This window comes from Rhipicephalus sanguineus, chromosome 10 (assembly GCF_013339695.2).
Source record: "Rhipicephalus sanguineus isolate Rsan-2018 chromosome 10, BIME_Rsan_1.4, whole genome shotgun sequence".
Lineage (NCBI taxonomy): Eukaryota > Metazoa > Arthropoda > Arachnida > Ixodida > Ixodidae > Rhipicephalus > Rhipicephalus sanguineus.
Window position 1 is genome coordinate 54,448,065 of NC_051185.1, and position 21,847 is coordinate 54,469,911.

At 45.4% G+C, this 21,847-nt stretch overlaps 1 long non-coding RNA gene across 1 annotated transcript in view; it reads left to right on the top strand.

Moving 5' to 3' along the window:
- Positions 1–19,144: 19,144 nt before the first annotated feature.
- LOC125760212 (uncharacterized) overlaps positions 19,145–21,847 on the top strand; it is a 220,021-nt gene continuing 217,318 nt past the window's right edge. Inside the window, exon 1 of the long non-coding RNA XR_007417841.1 lies at positions 19,145–19,205. This is a non-coding gene — a long non-coding RNA (uncharacterized LOC125760212). The remainder of the gene's footprint in view (positions 19,206–21,847) is intronic.

Consider the following 21,847-nt stretch of genomic DNA (forward strand, 5'->3'; position numbering starts at 1 on the left):
CCAAGGCCGTATACATTCAGAGCGCGGTCGAGCCTGCCAACTTAAGGCTTGGCTCCCGGAGAAACGAGCACGGGGTATAAAGAACCTTAGCAAGGAAACAAACAACAAAAGTACAAGCTGTGCCGATAAAGCTACCGCTGTGAAAACCGCGGAATCAACGATCGTAGCATCACTTCCCTGTGAAAGCTTCTATAAAGCGTTTCCTTGCAGGCAATTGCTTTTGGCTGTATGCGTTCAGTATGAGGGTTCTCTGTTTTCTTTTTCCTTTTGTTAATCACTGTGAGCTTTCTTTTTTGACTCGATGGAAATACATCCATTCCCAAAAGTATGGTACCCACTACTATCTGCCTCCTGAACGTGCGGTTTGGTGTATGTACCACAAAATAACGCATGTTTCCTTGTTAAATGGGTAGCGAATTTTTTTTTGTATGAATGTGAACTCGCAGCCGTCCAGACTTTTGCAAAAACTACGATTTCCTTCATATATAATATTGCCCCAATACCAAGTAACTTCACTTGTCCAAACAATGTAGCGCTTCAGGGAAAGGTGGATGCTTGAAGTGATGAGAAGTCGTCGTACAAGGAAGGTCGCTGGAGACATTTGTACAAGAAGATTCCATTCGTCAAAGAAGCCTCCGTGACGAAACCTTGGCTCTAGCGACATTGCCTACTAGACAACTTCTCGTCTCTTCTTCAAGAGACACTACAGGGAAAAACGGTTTCTCTGTATTTAGTAAATTACGCTTTCACGACACCAAAATCACCGCGGTTTTTGCGGAAAGATACAAAAAAGTTCCAGCAGTAATTCAATCTTGCACACTCACCACGGTAGTTTAGTGGCTAGGACGTTTCGTCGGTGAGGTCATGGGTTCTCCTCGCGGCAGCACTTCGATATCGTCGATAAGAAAAAAAAATCACTTGTCTTCGCAGATTTAGATATACGATTGTACACACACTACGAATGTACAAATCCTTATTCTATCCCCTAGACGTTGTTTCATTGCGGTCTCGACGCAGTGAAATGACATTAAGTAGAACTAGCACGTGTTTCCTAAGTTCACGAGAAATGGTGGCCGAAGGGACGATTCATAAGTCTTCCAACATCTAATTATTTGAATAATTGAGAGTGAGAAAGAAAGTAACTGCACCGGGTTATTACAGATCTTGTCTGAACAAATGAGATGCGGAAAGCATTCGTTCGCAGCCGCATCTCGTTAGCGCGAAACACCGCTTTCGGCAAAACTAGGCTTAACATTTCCGTTTATAATGAAACGCACGCGCTGTTGTTATCACGAACCAGACGCCAGCATAGAATGAGTTGCGGTGAAACAGACGACCCAGTGCTCTTGTCTCCCTTCGCCCCTGCTGTCATCCGCTCTATTTCCCCTCGTTTGCTGCACTGTTTCTCCGTAATCAACGTTAACCACCTCGAAACACGTGCACTATTGCTCCGACTCTCGTTGTATTTAATGTGCTACTCCAGCGATGTGTCATCTTTGTTTCGGTGTCCTCATCAGGGCGTTTGGCAGCGAACCCTCTCCTTCCTCCTTGCTCTTTGTTCCTGCGGCAAGGCGCGCATGCGCCGATGCTTGAAGAGTGCCTATAGGGTCCTTGCACACGCAAACAACTCGTCACGTTCCAGTCCTTCAGCGTTGTCAACACCAACAATCACAGGTGCCCTGCCAACAAACGAAATGCACACAGTCACGCTGTGCGCGTGTTCGCAGCGTACCGAGAGCTACTGCTGAGACGCCAGAACGAATGAGTGCGGCCGCAGGGCTTGCGTTTCTGCGTCGCCAAATTCGCTCTGTTTGCTCTGCACGTTTCGGGGAACAACGCACGTGGCGACACGCTTCGTAATTACGTCGCTGCGTGAGCACGTAGATTCAACGTTCGCGATTTTGATTTTTCTTTTTGTAGTTGAGCTAAGGATACGTTGATGCAAGAGTACGTGTTCTAGCAGAAAGAATTGTTGGCTCGCACTGTTGTTCTAATCTATTCGCTCCTTTCGCTGTTCGGTCATCTCACTCTACAGCCCTCAACCTCATATAGCAATATGAATGTGTCCTCACCATTGCCTTACAGACAATCTCGCTGCTTTCTTCCGCCATTCTCGCTCTACTTTTGCAAGCACCACTAGGATTTTGCCTCTTGTTTGCATTATAGATAGGACCGCCCGCTCGGAAATATCGCCGTAATGGAAGATTAGGCGTGCAGGCATGGAAATAATATAAGGAAACAAGACAACACAAACACTCGTTATGTACTGAAAGAGCACACTGGGACAGATAATCTAGTAGACAGAAGAGCTTATCTGCTTATGCGCATGTACCGTAGCGTCACGCGCAAAACAGGCACACGTCGAATTATGCGTGATAGAGAAGTGTTGAGGTGCTTCATTTCTTCCTTATGTAAGTTATTCGAAGGCTGGCTCACGCATGCGCTTCCTTTAATATCGATATTCCAGCACTCAACGATCAGGTGCGTTTCTTAATTCTTGTGTTTCTGTAACACGGCGCATTTATCGAATTTTGGAGCGAGTTTACAATCTCGACGATGTAAAGATTAGATAATGAGCCACCAGTTAACGACTTATTACGATCCATTAACCTCTTATTAACACAGCGGCCCAGTCACCCTACGTGCAAATGGCCGCTTATTCTAGCTAGAGCTGAGTAACTATTATCAGGTGTTGCTAAATGTTAGCTAGCGTTGGTTAAACGATAAAAATTATTGGCTCCTGTTGGCTATCAGTTGTTGTATGAGCAACGCTGTGTTCATTCTACCTCAGCGCAACAGCTGAATTGTTGACCAGGTTTTTTTTTTAGCATCAAGTTTCTAATTACTCAAAGAGTCTCTTCTCAATATTGGAGCAACAAATATACTACCAATTTACGGTAAACACATTCTTGTCAGCACCAGCTGTTCTCTTCCGAACGGCTTCCCCTAAAAAGCGTTTAATGCCTCAATTCTGTACATTTTCAGATTAAAGGTGTATATTGCAGCATGCGTTACAAAAAAAAATATAGTGTGCTTGTCAAATGAAAGACAGCACGTTTTTCTTCTGGCATTCATCTTATATAACGAATTACAGGCCAATGCTGGTGTTACAGTTAACACAGCAATGATCGAGCGTACGTTTCACGTATACTCAATTATTTATTAATCCTTGATCGAAAGCCAGCATAGTTGAAAACCATGACTTCTTCTAGACACCATTATAAGTATGCCAGCATGCGAGGAGACGCAAGTTGAACTTCCATTATTGAACTGAAGTTATACATGTTTGTTTTAAAGCAAAATGAGTCTACCTGCGAGGATTTCTTGTCCTACCAGTAGATTGAACCACGTTGCCGTTGGGTGACGCTAGCGGTCATTCTTTCGCGATTTTCAACATCAAATTAAAATATAATTCCTTTTTATGGGGCAAAAAACATGCTCGTTGCCACCGATGTGACGACCGATCTTCTCATTTTCACCACGATCAGAAAAATTTTTCCGAGCGGTAGACAGTCCCTTTAATTACCCGGTGTGTTGGGATACTTTTAAGAAAGCAGAAAGCTGAAAACAAGCACACTGAATACAGGGGTGCGTAATGAATATATGAAGATTGCAAATATCTCTGCATTTCAGAAAATGCCTAGAAAGGATGGAAGATTAACGCATGCAATTCCGTTCAACAGAATGCAGCTGATTATGAACGTAACAATGTTGAAGCTAATTTCTTTAAAGCGCCGCCAAAAAAGCTGATTGCTAAGGGGAGCTGGAATTTATTCAGGCTGTAATATTGAACGAAGAACAGGAGCAGTACGCAGAGCGAGAATTATTTGTAGAAGTTTGGTAGACAACGCAATAATTATATTGAGATTTATTGAAACAGAAGATGATGTTATCACTGCAGACCACCAGCACAAGCCGCAATAAGCCATGACTATCAATCATTTGGAAAAACTATCCCGCATTTTCCATAAGTGTGCCAACTCAAGAAATCATTTAGCAATGTTTAGAAAACATTAGTGGTTAGGACAAATCAGTATTTCTTCATTGATATTGATGCAAGCCATGAAACAGTCTTTAAACTTCGCGCGCCCTCCCAGCGGACAACGGCGCCTTCGCCGCACGCGATCGGATCGCGTGAGATGGTGACCAGAAAAAGAGAGGAAGAAGAAGTGAGGAGCCGTTCGATCAAGAGGGAGAACGCTTCTTGTTTTTGACAAGTTAGCCCTCAATAAATAGTTCTCACAAGACTACCTGAATTGTTCGTTACAATATGATACAATGAGACGTTGGCGTGGAAATTAGACGCTGGCTACTCCTAAGCTCTCGAAAGAGGTCGACGATACAGCATACAGGCTTCGAAATTCATCTCAAACATCGTTCTCACAATAACACAAGGGCGACTAAAACCATACAGATGAAACAGCGTTCCCACAGTAATACCAAAACATAATGCTATCGCATTGTGTTATATATTACATGGCACATGTAATATATAACTTAAATAACCCGAAAGACTGAAAAATAATGCGACGGACATCCGTCAAGTGATGTATGCGTTGAAGGAGACGACGGCTATTTGGAGATTGTTTTGCGCTGCTTCCTTAAGGTGAAGTGCCCGAGTAAATACACTTGTCAACAGTCTCTCACCTGCGTCTCTTCGCGTAACAATATAACTAACGATGTGACCTATTTAAAAGGCCTCGAGTCAGCAGATTCAAACCACGTTTACGCAACGCCACACATCAGAAATAGCGGCCGCTGCCGGCGATAATCTAGATGGTGCTTCCGCCTCGTGCCGCATGGGAGAGCGTCGATCTGTGAAACACGCGAATAGGTACAGCGTTGCCGCCGATGTTGTTATTTGTACCCGATGGATCGCTTATTATTATTTTGAGAGAGGAATGCGAGCCGATGCTGGAGGCACGCACTGCTTGTTTAGGCCTACACAAGAGCTGTGCACGCCGTTCTGAAGAAGCTTAGCCATAATTTATTCGACACGCGTTTGATGGAGGTGTATGCGAAGTTGCTTCAGTGGAGTGTGCCCACCGCGTAGAGGGATCAAACAAAGAGCAGCAACAATATTGTCCCCTCGGGGGTATCACTGGTGAAACTGATGTAGCGGCGGCCAATTACCATGTTACTTCTCCCACTGAACGCATTAGAAATTATATGTATGAAATGATGCTAACTATAAACACATAAAGTAAAGCCGTTTTAAAATGTTCCGCGCGGAAGCCTTAAAAACACTACTACGAATAATTTCTTTATGAAAAATAAAAGTAATCTGAACAGACACAGCTGGAAAAACAAATAAGTCGAATGGTGTCCTCGAATCATCTCCCCGTTATAACTGAGTCATATTTCAAGTCCTCCAATTTTAGAAACTCGTTTCGTATAATGAGTTTCACCCTGCTTTCTTTTTTCTAGCATGTGCTTTTTTTGTTCTTTACTCTCTCGTTGCTAACGCTGTACAGAAATATAGCCAGCAGATTTCTTTTTCGCAACAGCTGAATTTCGAAACGAAGAGAACGAGTTATCCAACTGTGAGCCTTTCCGCTGTCGCGTTAGGCAGTGAACAGTAAATCCAGGAAGGTGCAAATGTTACCTTGTACGCTGCTATTTTACATCCGGGTACACTTAGCGAAACATTTATCAAAATTCAGGTATTCAGCACTAGTCTTGCTCTCCAAAGCGTATACGCCCCAAGAGCTGACCAGCTATAATCAGTTAAGTGAAATACGCCAGACAATCGGCAGTAAATATGCCTATTAGAAGAAGACTGATATTTAGTCAATCATGCGGTGTCGGCCTATTTTGCAGTTATTGTCGGCCTCTTCGAGAGAACACGCTACTGCATAGAAGGGTTTTTTTATTTGGATGAAAACATTGTGGTGAAAAGCAAGCCTCCGTATTTGTTACAGTTCATGACTAAAACAAATGTTGAGGTTTCACGTGCCAAAAGAAAGATATGATTGTGAGTCTACCAGTAATGGGACACTCCGAATAATTCTGACCACATCCAGTTTTTCACATGCAGGCAGCCGTGGTCGAGAAGCGAACCCGTGTCCCTGAAATTAGTGGCGCGAAACTCTAGCCGCCGTGCTACTACGACGCGTACGGTACGAAGAACTTTGTAATAAAGTATCGGGAGAAGTGCCACCCCTTAGGGCGACACTGCAGGGCACTCCCACGTAGGGAAAGTTAGACCTATAGCCTAACCGCCGCATCGCAGGCTCTCTGTAGAGCCCAAAGTTGATGTTGGTACGCTGAGCTCTTGAGGGCCGAGTTCCATTTTTGTTCTGCGAGGTCTTTGTCCTCACGTAACGAGGGGCACCGCCAGAGCGTGTGCTCGAGATTGAACGTTCCCCCGCAGCGAGGGCACTGTGAGCTGAAGTCACTAGGAGATATCCTAATCTCGCTTTCATTCATTGCCTACTACGACATGTCATATTTTCTCATTTATTCAAGATTTACTCAGGATTCTACAAAACCAGTTCAATCTTTAAAGGTGCTGTACTTCGGAATTGGGATCGCTATGTCTGCCATTTCGTTATGCTCTGAAATAGAGTCTCCGCCATTGATAAACATCAGCTTCTGTACTTTAAATATCATATGCTAAGTTATCGATACACCGTTGCCGAACAGAAAATTAGGTATAGAGGACACTGTTTCAAGCGTTCAATAAATGTTCTCACGGCTCTTTTTAAAGCCGATACGTTCTGCGAGATGCATTGCTGCATTGCCACTTATGGCGAGAAATGGAATGTGCTGCGTGAAAAAAAAAAAAATTCTTTGCGATGTTCAAAATTTAACGATGGGAAACTGAAAGCTGTGTTCGACACCAAAATTACCTTCGTTTTTCTTTCACTGCCGCTTCACGTGTCCCTACAAACAAGAAATAAGCCATTTGCAGAAATTTCGCCATGCCTGGTTGCCTGCATACATGAGAACGAGTTAAATCACTGCGATGTGAGCGTACGACAACTGCAGTCCCCAAACGTCAGACCGAAGTCTAAAGGCAAAAAAAAAAATAGTGATCTCTACGTTGCGAGAAACTCGGCAGACGGCAAAACAGCACACCTAGGGAGTCTCGGAAATATATTACGCTGTCTGCCGAGGCACTTCCTTCACATAACGACGTACATAGAGGCGCGCTCCGGAACAGAGAAAACCTTCCGAGACCATCTTTGTAACATGATTGATTATTGATCTTTGAAGAAGTGCGTGAGCTGAGACAACCATCGAGGGACGCCATCACCTCCTCCTCCTCCCCAGGGGTGTCTCCATGGCCTGGAATTTGTCCATTCGGCCATCCCACGGCATCGCCCTCCTCATTGCGAACATGGAGACAGACGTGAAGAAGCAGCGATTTTCGTCGAAGTGCCTCAGGTGCAATAAGTGCTGTCGCTATGCGAATGTGCGAAGTCGGTTTGCGTACAAAAGCGGGCGAACGCAAGTACAAAAGCTTTTTGAGGAAATTTATGCGCATCAGTTGATTTTGGCAAGGTTTATGTCCCCCCCGCCCCCGAGAAAAAAAGAAAAGAGAGAGAGCGAGAGACGAAAAAACGGCGTGTACATTATAATGTATTGCAGTAGCATGGCAAATTGGGCTAGTTCGTATTGATTCATGTTTAAACTGGATAAGTTTATACATTATAATGTTTGACATTACCTGGTTTACGAACGAGAGTGTCAAGCAGGTGACCGCAGAACCCACTGCAGATGCCCTGTTTACATAGCAGCGCGAATACCTACACTCGCTTGCTACCCTGAGAGGAGCCCGCTCAGCACGTGAGCCGTTCTTGCGAAAAGAATATGGCAGGCACCTGCATTTTCCTTTTAACAACGAAGCTATTCTAGCTGGGCGTAAAATGTCTGTCCTGACCCAAAACTGTCATCATCATGAACCGGCACGCGCTTTCCTCGCCCTCTTCTTGATGTTCTGCTTCGCTCCCAGAACACGTGCGCCAATTTCTCTGGCGTGTCCTGTAATAACTCTGATGGGTTAGAGAACGAGTACAGAGAGAGAGGGAGAGAAAAATAAACGCCAGGCCTGCGCGGAAAGCGCAGCACAGTCAGAGCGATAGCTGGAAGAGCGGCATTTCTAGAGCCCGTTATAAACTCACTTGTGGTCACTAATTCAATTACACTAGCAACGTACCCACTACGCCACAAATCAAAATTTTTGTCAAGTTGAGAAGCACCCACCACGATATTATTCGTCATTCTGCGGAAAAGCGAGTTACCATCTGTAAGACTTTGTTGATGCTACGGTTGATGACGAGGAAGAACTATGGCTGAGCCTTTCTAATGGGATGGAAGCTTCAAACAACCCACAACTTACATAATTCGCATTGTGTTACGCCCAGTCCTTATGTAACTCTCCCACCACGCTTTAGAACATAGGTTAACGTGAGAAAGAGAGAGAGGGGGAGAATTAACTTTATTGAGGCCCTGAGCAAATGCATCATGGGAGCCTTATGGGCTTCCTTGGCAACCAATAAAACTACACTTGCTAGGAATCCCCTAGGGTATAAATCATCGTAATTTTTATGAAGTAGGGAAGCAGCCACTATGCAATTTTTTGTCATTCTGCGGAGAACCGTGGCACCCGCTAAACACCTGTAAGGCATTATGTGCACTTTCTTGAGGCTGTGGCTGATGACGATGAAGAAATATGGTAGATGTCTTTGTAATGGGTTGGAAGCATTCAACAACCCACTCGTTGCGCAATTCGCATTGTTCGACGCCTGGTTACAGAATTCGCGTTGTGTGACACCCGGTTGTTTTTTTACTCTTCTACCACACTACATCACATATGTTAATGTGGTGCCTTCCTGATATGAAGCCTGTATAGGGTCTATTTGCAAAGCAATTTCAAGCACTGGCATGGCTTTGAGGTAGAATACTGGGCTCCCACGAAGAGGGCCCAGGTTCGAACCTCGTTCCATCCCGGATATTTTTTCTTATTTAGTTTTTTTTTCTTATATCGCGCGATAGTGGTTACGGACACCGGCGGTGGCGCCGGACAACTACGGCGCCAAAAACGGCCCTTGTGATCTAACAGCTTTTGCTGTAAAAAAGAAAGGGAGAAAGAAACAAAGCAACAGAAAGGAAGATATAAAGAAAGAGAAAGACAAATTCTTGCCGAAAGAAGCTCTTCACGAGAGCCGAATCTTCGATGCAAAGGCGAGCGTCCTTGCCACACGGCTATCAAGGCACACTAGCAGGACATAGCATAGCCTTGTGTAGTATATTGTAGCACGGGGGTGGGAAAGAGAAGTGAGCGTGGGAAGGAGGGAAAGGAGGAGGGGAGAGGGGGAAGCATAGCACAGAAAGAATGAGAAAGAGAAAATAGAGAGAAAGTAATGTGGACAGACAAACAAATAGATAGAGAAGATAAAAGAACAGAAAGAAATAGAGAGAGAGAGAAAAAAGAAAGAAAGAAGAAGCGAGCATCGCGTCGTCTAGCGACCAGACACCACTCCACCTGGCCAAGCTGCGCATGCGCAGTAGCAAAGCCACGCCCACCGACGGAGACATCGCGCGCAACCTCCGCTCTGCAATGTATAGCCTGCCTGCGGAAGTTCGTGCCCAGAGATTCTTGGGGCCTCCTAACAAAGTGCGTAGCCGTGCATCTCGAAGCTAAACGCGTCGATCGACGGGGAGTACGAGTCGCGACGGGCCCGTACTTCGCTTTGACAAGCTTTGCACGACTTAGTGCGAACTTCCCGCATTTGTTTTTGTTACATAGGCACGCTTTGACGCACAAGCCAGTCCGCATTCGCCATCGACAACGCTGAAGTGACGATCTAATGTATAAACTAAAAACACTGAGAGCGCATTGTTCAGGAACTTGAGGGAGAGAAAGTTGTCGCATTATATGTGCGAAATGACTTTAGATATTCGGCGAGTCAGAATGATTCAGGTTTCAACAGAAGAAAGTGCGAAGCGTTTCCTCAAAGCGCGGTTCCACCTGTCAATGTTTGAATTTTCCATTCAGATAGTGACATGTGGGACGTATTCATACAGTGACACTTGGGACACGTAGTTTTCTTTATGACACCAGCCGCCCTGGTCAGCTCCCTCATGTTCTCTCAGAAGCTTCAGTGTATCTACATATAAGATAGGGACGTAGCCAGGAGTGTTTTTCGGGTACGGATCAACCACCCTTATGGATATGCATCAAATTTCCACGCACATGTTCTCTCAATAGATAGATAGATAGATAGATAGATAGATAGATAGATAGATAGATAGATAGATAGATAGATAGATAGATAGATAGATAGATAGATAGATAGATAGATAGATAGATAGATAGATAGATAGATAGATAGATAGATAGATAGATAGATAGATAGATAGATAGATAGATAGATCTAACAAACTTAGGACTTATTGATTGATCGATCGATTGATTCGTTGATTGACTGATTGATTTCGCTCACAGGATGAGGCCAAATTCCAGAGCACCAGCCAAACCGTATGCGGCGCCCTGTCGGGAGACATCAGTCCCTGTGGTCAACTCCCTCATGTCCTCTCAGAAGCTTAAGTGTATCTACATATAAGACACGGACGTAGCCAGGAGTGTTTTGTAGCGTTAGCTACACTGACCGAGTTTGAGCAGTTTCGCGTGGCTTATCGAGAGGCGTGCTGCGCATGCGCGAGAAGCAGTGACGTCACGGCGCACAGCTGGCGCCGCTGCGGCCGCGCGGACCTCGAGAGTCTGCGGATTCCACAGAAGTGACGTCATAGCCGCGGCAGACGCATTGGCGCCGGCGCGTGCCCACTTGTGCGCCTACGTTGGGCAGTAGCCAAGTCTCGCGCTGCGCCGGGTGTTTGGGCCATGGAGATGGCAGCGTGTTACTACACTGACCACCGAGCCATCTTTGTGGCAATAGAGATGACGTTGAACAAAAAATAAATATACATGTAGTAATATTATTATCTGGGGTTTAACATCCGATAACCACGATATGATTATGAGAGACGCAGTAGTGGAGGGCTCCGGAAATTTCGACCACCTCGGGCTCTTTACCGTGCACTTAAATCTAAGTACACGGGCCTCAAACATTTTCGCCTCCATCTAAAATAATGAATATACATGTGTCACATAATGCGCATACCGTGTGTGTGTCATTGAAGCAGCAGTAAGCATGATAATCAAGCTAATGATGGACGACCAGGAGTGTTAAGGATAATGAACTGAAACTTACTTAACGATACGTAAATCCTGGCATACCCGAGCTAAGCCACTACAATTTTTTTCGAGTAGGGATCAACCACCCTTCATGTATGTTCGTGCGGGCACTTGTATGTGTGCCTGTATATCTGCACATGCAAAGTTGAAAAATATCTTGTGGAGGGGGTGGGAAGGAATGGCTGAACCACTCCTGCCCTATGATACAGGGGTAGTTGCTCCTACATAAAATTGTTCTTTGCTGAAATGAACGTAAGCGCAGGCTGTGCACCGCATTTGCTACAGATGTGAAGTTTAATGTTTGACGGAAGCCCGTCTGGTCGGGATGATACATGGTGAAGGTAAAAACCTCGAGGCACTGCGCCGACCAAAATGAAAGTTAAAACACACAGCAAAGACGTTTCGGCTCCCACACGGGAGCCTTGTTCACAAGTGAAATGAAACATGCGTCAAGCAGTTCGCCTTATGTAGGCTTGAATACGTCACGCAGACAGCGCGCATAAACTGGCGGCAGATTACCATCGCTCCTGTTGAGAGTGCGCGGTGTGGTCTGTATCACGAGCGACTCAAGATGAAGACGCCGTGACAGTCCTTTTTCTCTAGCGAGAACACGTGCCCTCCCCCAGTTGATTGTGTGTCCACCTGACGCATGCTCAGCCAAAGCACTGGATTTCACATTTCCCTTCTTCACGTCATAATTGTGCTGCTTGACACGCCGTTCAAAGTCACCAGTCTCACCAATATATACGTCGTCACAATCCGCGCATGGGACAGCGTACACCACACCGGGGAACTTCACTTTGGGTAGTCTGTCCTTCACATTCACGAGTGATTGTCGCAGTTTCTGGTCTGGAACGTGTTCCACCTGGACGTTGTATGAACGCAGAACACGGCTTAGGGCTTCGCTTATGGAAGGGATATACGGTATCCCCGCGCGCTTTTTACCAGAGGCAGCACAGGGCAATTGTGGACGTGCCATTTGTCGTTCGACAGCGTTCAAGAAGGAATTTGGATAGCCACAGGCTGACAATTCCCGCCGCACCAAGCGTACGTCCGCTGCGTAGTCTTGTCTTGTGCAGATTTTCTGCGCGCGACGTAGAAGCGTAGAAACCACTGCCCTTTTGTGAGCAGCAGGTTGCGTGCTATCAAAGTGCAAGTGACGCCCTGTGTGGGTCGTCTTCCTAAACACGCCAAACGTCAAAGTGGGCCCTTTCCTTTCGATGAGCATATCAAGGAATCGGAGCTTGCCTTCGACTTCTTCCTCCACCGTAAATTGAATTTGCCTGCCTGCGTGACGTATTCAAGCCTACATAAGGCGAACTGCTTGACGCATGTTTCATTTCACTTGTGAACAAGGCTCTCGTGTGGGAGCCGAAACGTCTTTGCTGTGTGTTTTAACTTTCATTTTGGTCGGCGCAGTGCCTCGAGGTTTTTACCTTCACAATGCCACATATGTTATGAATCATTTTATCATTTCGTGATGTGAATCTTACATCTTGACTTTGCCTATGCATGACACCCTCTTCAACATTGAGAGGTCACCTAAGGGATACTTGGGAGGTATTTGTTTTAAGCCTGGAAGTTTTCTTAAGGATCATTATGTTTTTGTGCTAATTACGAAATAAGAAGCGGGGTACTAATTCTTGAACGAACTTCATTTCTACGCGGATCTTTCGACGATGTAGGATTGCTGCTGAAACCGCGAACTGCCGCAGGAAAAACGAAGCCACAGCTTGCACCAAGACCGATGTCTTCACGAATAGCTTCGAAAAGCCCCGTAGCCTTTCCACATTAGAGTATCACTATCTAACCAATGCTTTTCTTGGAGGAACAAGATTTTTTTTCGCACCTAAAGCCCTCCCAGAGAATTACAATGTAGAATCCGCCCATGCGAAGCCGCTTTATCGTCGGCCCTTGTTACAATTAGCGGTAGAGTAATTACACATCATAAACCGCAACGAAGCACACGCTCATTACCGAGATAGGAAATTTTAAAGCCGTTTCCTCGATAGATGTATGTTTTGAGGCGTCCACGGCGTATCGTTGCGATTTGCACCACCAATCTTTCACGTCTCGCAGCCCGCTCTCAATCTCCCACGCAGACGGCGGTAGACGGAATAATGGGAAACTGCAGCAAAAGCGATTTCCCTCACGGGCACATTCATTCGTTTTTTTTTTTTCTTTTCGTTTTCTCCCTGCTTATCTCGTCCTGCACATCGCATTTTCGGCCTGGCAATTCGCCTTCACCGCTTTATCATGCGAGAAGTGCCCGGAAAGAGAGTTCGTGCCTTCCATTCTCTCCGTTTGTTCTCGGTTCAACTGCGTGCCACTATGAAGTGCGCGAGGCGAACACCACGTGGGCTCCGAGCAAAGGTACGAAAGCCTGAATGAAAACAAACGACTTATACCCACCCGGCCTCGCAGTTCAAACATGTGCACTCCCTCATCTCGCTGCTGCTCTAAGCCACCATACTTCATTTTCTTTTCTTTTTTTTGTTGCTGCTTATCGGGCGCGGGCAGCCAGCGCAGAGAAGCGTGGCCTGTTGCCCCCGGAGGCGAAAGGTTTCGGGCGCGCTGGTGCACCAGCGGCAGCCAAGCTTTTTGAAAAACCGAGGCAGAGCACGCGTACACCGAACCGAACCGAGATAGCAGCACGCGACGAACGCAAGCGCTTCCGCTACTCACCCGTTCTCTTTTATTTATATTTTTTTACAGTTCTTGTTTTTTTTCTGTCTTCGTACTGCTCGCGCCTTCATTTCTTCAGTGTGTATGACTGATTGCTTCTTGAAGGTCGACGATTTTACGTACTGGAACAGTGTTTTATTACAGTGTGTAGGCCGCACCGACGCCTCAAGACATGTTCGTGGGGTCGTTAGCGTGCAATAGACGTTAACCAAGCGCAGTAAAAAAGCTTTAAAGCATTAATAAACAAAAGAAAGGGGTATGAAAGCGATAATCTTCTTTTCTTACAATCAGCAGAGCCCGCCTATACCATCATAAACGAATGCTTGTTCTTTTCATAAATCTATGTTTCCAGAAATGTCTTCGCTCGTGACGTCGCTGGCTTCACAACAGCGTTAAATTCTCGAATGAACGAAGACTGGCGTTTAGTGAACCGAAACATCTCAGTTAATCCGCAACGCGCGGCTACGGCGCCCGGCATTAGTTGTTGCATGCTTTGCCGCATGGAGCATCGAATAAAGGCAGAGCACGCTTTACAGGGCGCTTTTACATATTTAGTATAATTATTATGGCATTGTGTATTTACTCCACTTGTGTATTTACTCCACTCTTGAAACAATCTCAGTGGATGACTGACACTATTTCACATTAAAAATACCTGGGCAGCTTCGCACTGGTGGTGCCAAGCCTGAAGGAACAGCGGAGCCGGGCACCTTTCTTAGCATACCAGCCAAGCCTAGCCAATAGATAGCCAATTAGCCAATTAGACTAGATATAGCCACTTCAGCATAGAGAGGAGCACTTAAGGCTAGCAAAGCCAACTTGAGCCTCCCTTCTATATATTTATATATTTTTTTCCGTGTATTGTTCTTGCTACCTCTTTCTTTCTCTATTTCTATATTACTTTCTCTCTCTTTATCTCTTTCCATTTCTCTTTCTTGCTTCCTTTCTCTCTATCTTTCTTTTTCACTCTCTTTTTTTGGCTCCCGTAAATTCTTGTTCTGGTAACGTGCCTAGATAGCCGAGTGATTACGACGATGGCTTTCGGACCGTGCGTACCCGCTTCGAATCCCGACTCGCTAAGAAATTTCATTTCGTTTGATTTATTTCTTCACTTCTTCCTCTCCGGCTCTCATCTTCTCTTTTCCTCCTTTCTTTCCTCCTCTAACGGAGTATATAGGGGCACACGTGACTGTACATGACGTAGGCGCGTGAGGCAAAATACGACACGATCACTCACGTCGCAGGTAGCATAAATCTTTTGAAGATAGAGCGATCGACGGCATTGACACACATTTATCACCTGAACTATCTATCTTTTCAGCCTCGATTATTTCACGCGAGAGTTTACTTCTGCTTCTTGTGTCAACGGTTCATTTCTTAAAGTATGTTACGCAGTTATTTTTCACACGGTGATCTACATGTCACTGATTGAGTCGTATTTTGCCTGCCTCGCCGATGTCATGTAAGGTGACGTGTGCCCGTACACATTTCGTTCCGTGTTTCTCAATAAAGTGTTCAAAGTTCGCGCCCGTGTGTCTTACGTGTTGTTTTCCGTCCTCGCCTTGCTGTGCGCTTAAAATTTATTGGTCCAGTCTTACCAACACGGCCTAACTGCCACGATGGTGATCGACTCCAGTTTATTTAACGCCTGCTCGCTCGCAATCTACGCGCTCTAACAAGCATGAAAAAACGTTATCCCAACGATATCATTAGTAGTTTTTGAATCTCTCATATTTTTACGCATTGTCGAAGAGATATAGGCCCACCGAATTATTAAAAGTATTTTACCCCCTGAGCCTTCTTAGTTTCACTCCACAAAACAAACCTAAGGCCCACTAATTATTACGCAATAAAGCTGGTGCTTTGTTTTACTTTTATTCAGTACTTCAACGCCTCGTCGCATCTTCGCTCGCATTTTAATTTCGTGCTTTAAAAGTCTAATTGCTCGAGCGGAAGCCCGTTTAAAGCCCTCGGGCCCTTATTTCAACATAACCTTTAGTCTTTAGTATTTTTTCTCTTCATCACTGAATACCTGCGATTATATGGCCGCTTTATTCCCCGACCCGCATCATAGCGTTTTACGACGCTATAGAAACCTGCCCTGCACTACGCGTACTCAGCCTGCTGTGCTGCTGCTGCTGCTGATGATGATGATGGTGATGACTATGATGAAATGACTCAAACGGTCCCTTATGCACTTGCCCTTATGCAATTGACTGCCGACGTCAGCGGCCTCAACGCGAGTAACGAAATCATGACGTCACTATGATGTCAAATAACGTGGTGTCACTTGATGGCGCAATCACATGACATCCTCACTTCGTGAAAGGTGGCTTTCCTGGTTTTCGGCGTGAGCTGATCGCTAAAACCACCGTTGTCGTAAGATCAATAAGTCTGCACCTTGAACATTCCGCAAAAATGGCACGTTTTCCACTCTCCCAGAAAAGGAAGAAATAAGCGCAGCGTAACTGATCTGTGAGGAGGCAACAGGGCTGGCTAAATTCATACGTTTCACATCTCCTGTAGGGTATAATGTATCATCATTAGTATATTATAAATACGTTTAAGCGTAAGTTCACTCTGGTCAGGTGACAGGTAGAAATGAAGAAGTTGGTCCGGCCGACCAAATTTCTAGGTGCCGTCCGAAAGAAGAAAGCTGTGCCACGTACAAAGAGCGAATCAGACCGGAAAGTATATAGGAAAAAAGCCCGTCATCGGAAAACCATTCGAACTGAAGTCGTTTGTACCGTCAACCCTCAGGCGCCTCGCTCCAGTGGGCACACTACTGCGTAGAAGGCGTAGATTTCCAGGACCATTAACGTGACATCTTGGCAGAAAAGAAAACTAACGCGACGTCAACTCTACGAGTAGAAAACGCCATCCAGACACCGGAAGCGTGGCGTATACTTCAGCGCCTCCACACTTTCGTTCAATAACGCCTGCGTGAGAGGAAACGTTTTTCTCCCGGAAATTCGCTAGGACGAAGTTGAAACAAAGAGTAAGTAAAAAAGTCGAAAGCGTCTCATTTCGTTTGAGCGGCTTTTTTTCTTTTTCAGGAATTGGACTCTTAACATTAGTGCTTTAAACGCAACCTCGATGATGGTTTGAGGCGGGCGCAGGTGGGGATGATGACCGAGCGATGGAAAGAAAACAATAACCAACTTGACAAAAATTCCAAGCTGAAAAGTAGTAGTGATGGACCTTGAAACATACGCCAGACCTTCGTAAGAAGACAACAGATAATATTTTATCGCTTACTTAGGCGAAAGCTTTAGATTGTTCATGAAACGCGAAAATTTACCTATGCAAAAGGTCAGCATCACGTCGTGACTTCACCATATGACGTCACGTCGTGCCGCACCACATACATTACGTCATCAACTAGGAGAGGTATATATATATATATATATATATATATATATATATATATATATATATATATATATATATATATATGTTACAGAGAGAGAGAGAGAAATAGATGAAAAGGAAAGGCAGCGAGATCAACCTGCTAGAACTAACCGGTCTGCTACCCTACGCAGGAGTGGGGAAAATGGGTTCGGAAAGAAGAGGTGAAGAAAGCTACCAATGCGTCAAATCGTGCAGGCAGTGTGAAAACCACGTTCAGGTAGAGAAATATTTCGAAGGGCGAAATACATCGGATGACAAAAACAAAGAAGATGGCTTTCGCCTTCGAGTCTTCTTAGGCGAATGAATAAAGAATCCTGTCGATTTATTTTCTAGGGAGCTTTTTAAAGAAGTGGGTATTTATTTCGAGGACTGATTACATATTTCATGCTAGTTAGAGAACAGTTTTATCGTTTGAAGAGAGCGAAGTTCATAACATGTCCTAACTTTATGCTGAGTTCGCCTGTATAACGGAATTCGGCGGAACTACCGCAGCTAGAAGAAGCCCCAAACGCCCTCTGAAGGAGCGGTCAAGAAGTGATGGATCGTCATATGATTTTGCAAACTGTTTTAGATACTGAATTTTAGGCGTAGCTTAACCAGTACTTGGAAACGCAACTAGCCCAAAGTACACATGCATACAGTGCTAAGAAGGATGTCAACCTTGTAAATTAACGCTTTGCGTGTGCGTTTTTTCTGTGCGCAAATGTACATGCATAAAACTGTAGTACATTAAAAAGCTTCAATGATAATGCACCAGCAAGCCCAAATCTCAGCACCGATCGAATATATACTGTGAATACACCCATTTTAAAACTGTATCCATACTAGCTCTTTGAAGGGACCACCTACTTTCTTCGTCAGCACTGCACCGAAAATTTCGATGAATTTACCCACCATGCCGCAGAGGCGCTTCGGTAAATGATGGCTTCCATACGCAACAATTTTCATTGCATAGACTGATGCTCGCAATATCGAACTACTGACACATGTGGCCTAATTTCGCGTCTGAGCTGTATTGCGCGCCAGAGCTTAATGAGTGTGACGAGCTATATTATATTGGTCAAACTGCGCGGCGGGTACCACTCCGCGCATCTTTCATCGCTGCTCACGTACAAGCTACATTATTTTCTAAGAATACAGACACGACTGTATTCAGGTGCTTGCAGACAGAATTTTTTTACACTTGTGGATTACGTAAATATAACACTGGTTTGTGCAGTGGAGTCTAAAACGAGGGACAAAGAGAAGCTAAATGTGCATCTTAGCAAGCGCAGCGAAACAAACACAAGAGAAAGAGACGCGTAGACACGACTAGCGCCCGTCCTGTCTACGTGTCACTTTCTCTTGTGTTTGTGCCGCTGCGCTTGCTGAGATGCGCAAGTTCCACATCCACCAACTAGCCCAAATTTCTGCGTTGAGAAGACAAAGGACATCAAGTATTTGCTATGGACCGACTAGCTCCGTGGAATACAGCTTTTACGTTAACTAACATTTTTTTATATATAGAAGTATATTGCAACAAAGAAATGTCCATACCTAAGTTTAAACCCGATAAAACTCTTACGACAGCAAAATATCGTCATTACATGCCACTTCATCTCCCGCTTTTCTACCTCTCAGCGTAAAGTAAGGTAGCTCCACGGCTAATAAGATTACTGGGGCCCCCTCTTCCCCTGACGACAAAACTAAGGTGCCATTTTAGATGCGAATGGTTTATTGGTGTTCTAACAATACCCTCCGCAGCGATCACCACTAGTCCATTCGTCAGCCAAATCGCCCCGCCACGGTGGTCTAGTGGTTATGGCGCTCGACTGCTGACCCGAAGGTCGCGTGATCGAATCCTGGCCGCGGCGGCTGCATTTTCGATGGAGGCGAAAATGTTTGAGGCCCGTGTACTTAGATTTAGGTGCACGTTAAAGAACCCCAGGTGGTCTAAATTTCCGGAGCCCTCCACTACGGCGTCTCTCATAATCATATCGTGGTTTTGGGACGTTAAACCCAAGATATCGTCAGCCAAATCGAATTGATTGGCACCGAGTTTTCCTTGGTTTGTCAAATGTATTTTTTTTTCTATCTCTGTCTAGGGTGACCGCGAGCTTACGAGCTCGGGAACACTGTTACGGAAAATCAAAAGTTTATTTCATCATCATCTCTGTGAACGCACAGCCTAGTTAGAAAAAGGCGCCCATCAGGCCGTTGCGGAGGTGGATAAAGTGACGCTACGGCGCTAATAAAGGAGCCTAATGAGGGTCTTTACGCGGGAGTACGGGCGTCAGAAAATGGCCGGATCACATACGGTGAGAATCGTATCGAAAGCGAAAGTTCCAGCGCTGACCTTCCAAAGCACAAGTCGTATCAACAGGCTCACTTTAACTTTCTGCGTTTTGCTTGATTCAAACATTTTAACGCGATAGCGTTAGAGAGCTCGTGTCGCAGAAATTCCGTCGTCGGTGTCGGGACCGCGGGGACCGTTGGTTGTGAGCGAAAAATCATCCGTGAGCGAAAAATCGAGAAAGGAAATGGACAACTATGTCCATCTAGCGGAAAACATATCAAGCCAATGCCGCCTTTTCCAGAGGAGGCGTTGATCAAGCAAACAGCGAACGCTAGATAATGTGCTGCCATCTGTGAGGCATTGTGAGACTCTTCATGGCCTCCGAGACGGCAAGCGCGCGGCGTGCATCTTGGAGGCCATGTGACTCTTGCTTTAGATCAAAAACCTGTATGTACCATTCTCGCGCGCGCGCGTGTGTGTGTAACAATACACATTAATAAGTATGCACTTAGTGGTTGAAGTGCGCACCAGGGGCCGGATTTCGCTATTGCGTTCAACTCTTAAAGGCGAAGCTTAAGGGTCCCCCAATTTTTTTTTTATCGTTTTGTGTCATGGTTGAATCTCCGCCACCTATTGCTCCGGCATCGACATATCGATATAGTGGTGCTTCGATTAGACCACAGAGAAATGCGAATGAAGTTTAAGTTGTTTTGTTACCGACCCCTCCACCCCCCTCATTTCTTCTGTGCAGAATAAAAGCACTGATAATAAAGAAGATATGGTCGATGAAATAATATGACCAGAACAGCAACATTTAATGTTTAAGTATAGCTGTGTAGAAGGGTCGCTTATATATTTTGCAGGCTAGTTATTAGTAACTGTATTGGTTGTCTAGTGGCCACCAGTGTTCTTCAATCATACCTGTTGCTATACACTGTTAATTATCGTTTAGAACGGTACCCTGTGATAATATTTTTTCAAAAAAGAAACGCAAAAGGAAACCAATTTTCTTATAACCAAGACAAGCTAATTTCACACACTGTGAGAAGCGCGACACACCTCTGGTGCTGTCTCGTAACTGTATTTTGCCTAAGAGTAACCTTCCAAACTAATAAGAACAAAGGAAAAGCTGGCGCATACCATGTAGCCCAACTGTCTTCACTAATTACTCAGCTTGCTTCCCCAGCACGCCATGTTATGACAAGTCAAAAAATACACGCACCGACACAAAGAAACAAGATACCGAAGAGCACAGTTGCGTAATAACTTGGTTTCGGTCAGCAAAGAATCGTTGCCCCGAAAGCAGCTGCGCGGATTCCCTTGTGGTTAGGGATGTCTCTTTTTGAATCCCCTCTCTCACCCGTGAAGTTGGTCGATCCCTCGGGGCATGACGATTCGGGCTGCTCATTAAGGCCCACTAAACTAATAGCGGGAGCGGGGTTCTCGGACTCTGTTGCACGCGAGGCTTGCTCGAGGCGCAGACCACGTTAGCACTACCTGAGCTCAGCCACCTGAAAAATACCGAGCAGGTACGCGGTATTCCATGCTTAAAAAACCAGGGGGATAGGGAGTTACTTGAAAGCAAATGCTCTGTTGACTTGCAGAAAAAGATTTATTTATAAATTCATTTATTTGATTAATATCAACCTCTATTTACTATTTAAGGTTGTGAACCTATGCAGGATGATGAGACCAGAAGGAACCAGCCTCATCACAAGTGAAAAAAAGCCGCAAGAACAAGTTGTTTGGATGTGCCCCATGTGTGGAATACTCAATTCCCCTCCCATGTTGAAAAAACTTGGAAGCTGCTGGAGTTTCCCCTTCAAGAGTAGAACGCGATAGCACAATCGAGCTCCGTGTGCATAGCCTTCTCTATTGCTAGCCTAGCCTCGGTACTCGGTGCATGCCTCAACCGTGCCGTAATGAAACGAACGACCGTGTGTATAACATTGGCCTTTTCAAAGCATCCTAGAATGCCTACTGCAAGTACAGTTGTCAGGTGTCCACTACGCCATAGTTATTCCTTTTGCTAATCAGCGAAGGGCCCTCTACGCGTCCGTAATGGTGCATTCAGAGGACGGACCGAATCCGGATGTGGCGGGGTGGACGGCACGTCACGTGACCTCACATCAGCAATTCTCCTCATCCGCACCTCGTCCGTGTGACTCGCGGATGGATGAGCCCAACCTGTTTTTCGCATCGGGATTCTGGCGGCGGAGCGCCGCAGCTTTAGCGGACAAAGAGGTTGGCAACCTGTACACTTTTCTTCTGCT